Source organism: Pinus tabuliformis, chromosome 4_2 (genome assembly GCF_031772625.1).
Source record: "Pinus tabuliformis cultivar Carrire ecotype Pingquan chromosome 4_2, CPIR1, whole genome shotgun sequence".
NCBI lineage: Eukaryota > Viridiplantae > Streptophyta > Pinopsida > Pinales > Pinaceae > Pinus > Pinus tabuliformis.
The window spans coordinates 1,146,935,687-1,146,939,031 of record NC_142304.1 but is presented as its reverse complement, the minus strand read 5'-3'; positions in this window follow the sequence as shown (position 1 = coordinate 1,146,939,031).

Below are 3,345 nucleotides of genomic sequence, written 5' to 3'. Positions count from 1 at the left end.
TTGAAATCGTAAAAGCTTATCCTTTTCTTCTAGTTTACCTTTCAAGATATTTACCTCAACCTGAAGCTGTTCTTCCTTTTCAAGAGATTTCTTTTTCAAAACTTCTTCAGCTTTCCTTCCTTCTTCCATTTGTTCCCTTAGTTTGAGAATTTCTTTTTCTTGTTCTTCATACAGATCCTGCTGCATTTGACGAACTCGTAAGGCACATTCCAGTTGAGATTTTAAGCTGGTGACTTTGTTTTCTTGTTTTGCAACAGCTTGGAGTAGATCTGTATTCTGCTTCTTTGATTCTTCAAGATCTCCTTTTAGTGAGAGGATTGTAGCTTCAAGATTTTCATAGTAGCTGGATCTATCTTTGAGTTTCTTGATGGTTGTGCTTCTTTCGTTGACTTCTTTTCTTAATGATGTCACTTCATGCTGCAATTTTTGACATTGGTCTTCCTTGTCCTTGAGTAGCTTTCTTACCTTGTTTCCTTCTTCTAGTTGGGCCTTTAGTTTGGTAACTTCTTCTTTGAAAGCACATTCCCTTTTGTTCAATAGATCTTGTTGATCTTTAACTTTGTCTGCAAGCCTTCTAAATACTGCCTCTATTTGACACTTTTCTTGCTCACCCATACAAGCATGTTCAGTAGTTTCACTATCACTTCCATCTCTTTCACAAGGAAATATAGCTGGAACATCAGAGGATAACGCATTCATACCTGATAATGATTCTGAATCTGAAGAGCTTCTTATACCTAATCCCCAATCGACTCTCCCACTGTCATAGATCTTCTGAGATGTCTTCTTCTTCTTATGAGATTTCTTCTTAATCTTCTTTCCCATTGTTCCACGGATCTCCTTTAAGCGATCAAGCTTCTATTAAAGGACCTGCTCTGATACCAATTGTTGGAAATAATACTGAGAGGGGGGGGTGAATCAGTATTATCAGATCAATCGAACTTTTCAATTTCATACTCAGAAACATATACGCTACTTCAATTAAGTGAACCCGCATGTACACGCTACTGTGTCTAATGAAACTCGCGTATATCCAGAGATCTTATAATTCAGTTAGCTTAATCTTCAGTAAATGCATCAGATCATTATTAAGCATATTAACAGTAAACAGGTGCAGAATAACAGAACAGAACACCACACAAGAGCCACACACATGAACACAGAGATATAAGGTGGAAACCCAATGTGGGTGAAAACCACCTGCTGCAAGTCATCTCAATATTCTTCTTAATAAGAAAATCCTTTTACAATATTTGTACTGGTGCAGTCTTATACCAGTACGAGAGCTACAACCCCCTTTGCTCTTGTACTAGCCGATCCATTTACTAGTACGCAGGCTGCTACCTGCTACAATGCTCCAAAGATCTCCTTTAGCTTTTGTACTAGCTTAGATACTAGTACGTAGGTGCTTGCCTACAATCTTCTTACCTCCAGGTACCTCGTTTCATCAATTTTCAGACTGGATACACTGAAGCACAACACATAATCTGTAAGGCCACTTTTCATCCAATTTTCATACTGGTCCCATAACTATCATTGAAGCTCAAAACAATCATCAAACTCTGAATCACTGAAACCCTGTTAACAACAGTCACCACAACACAGAGCAGATACAGAACTCTGTAATAACCATCAGATCCATCTGCAACTTCAAATATCAAGCTTTACAATGTATACGCTACTTCGATGAATCAAACCCGCGTGTATACGCGCTTTTACCAAAGACAACCCGCATACAGATCTAAAAATAATTTCTCATAACTTGCAGCTGTACCAGACATCAGTCATACTCATAACACTTATAGAACTATACATGCGTCAGTATGTAGATCTAGAATAAGCATCATAAAGATAGTTCATTTCAAACCATTTGATCCCTCTCCTTAGATCTAGTTCTCCATCAACCGGTGAGATCTCTCCTTAGCTCAGATCAAGCAATGCATCATCAACCCATAACCCTGCATACTGGATCTAATGCTTCATCAGATATTCAAGACATTTCCTATACCTTTGCCTAATGATTTCCTTCTCCTTATATAGCCTTAGGCCTTGTTCAATACCAAGGGCCACAACCATAGAAATCCAATACCATCAACTTCAAAACTAGGGATCAACACGTCCGTCGAGACACCAAGGTCCAAAACCATAGGCACAACTTCCAAGGAATAACCGCCGTGGACCAAAGATAAGTTTTCCATATACACGCTCTTTTCCTGAATCAAACATGCGTGTACACGCGACTTGGGCTTAATGAACCTGCGTGTATGAACTTCCTCTTCTTCTTATAGTCTGATCATCAATTCCTTGCTGCTGTCCTTCTGCACTATGATTTCTCATCAGTGTGGTTTGCCATCAAGGACAACACTTGTCTCATAATGCCAACAATCTCCCCCTTTGGACTTGATGGCAAAGCTAACTTGTCACACTTAGAACTATCATCTGATTCCTTTGAGCTGTCCTCCATCAGTCACATCTGATATCTCTTCTGAAGATTCATCCAGTTATACATAAGTGAGATATTCTTCTATGAGAGGGTTGCCATCAAGTACAACACATGCATCATAATGCCAACAATTCAAACCCGGCAACAAATTCCTTGAGTGAAGAATCTTCATCCCCTTTTCACTCATGTCTCTGAGCCTATGATGCCATAATGTTGCATCTGCTCCTTTGGAAGTTAAAGCATTAACAGAGTTAGAAATACCATTGCATAAATACAATGTACCAACCTTTTCACCTTTTACTATTACCAGGGCTCCTTTGGTGACCTTCCAAGCTTTATCTGTGAAAATTGTCACACAACCTTCACTGCGTAACTGCCCTGTTGAAATCAGATTTTTCTTTAGATCTGGAACATGCCTTACCTCCTTTAATAGCCATTGGTTTCCATTTTTTTGTTTTACAAGAACCTTACCCATTCCAACGATTTTACAGGGTTTATCATCACCCAGACGAACTTGTCCAAAATCTCCTTGAACATAGTCATGAAAGTATTTCTTATCAGGTGTGGCATGGAATGAAGCCCCTGAATCTACCACCCAAGAATCAGTAATATTTTCGAAAGAAAGAATCAAAGCATCTTGTAACACCTCACCTGTCACATTTGCTTCATGATTGTTTTCTTGTTGTGCATCTCCTTCCTTTCCCTTCCGAGATCTACAGTCTTTCTTTAGGTGTCCTTTCTTTCCACATTTCCAGCACACTATCCCCGATCTGGACTTGGATCTGCCTTTCCTTGATTTACTGCGATATCCTGAGCTCTTTCCTCTTTCCATTTTTCTTCCTCTAGACTCTGCACTCAAAGCATTTCCCGATGTCTCACCGGAGCTTTTCCGTCGCATTTCC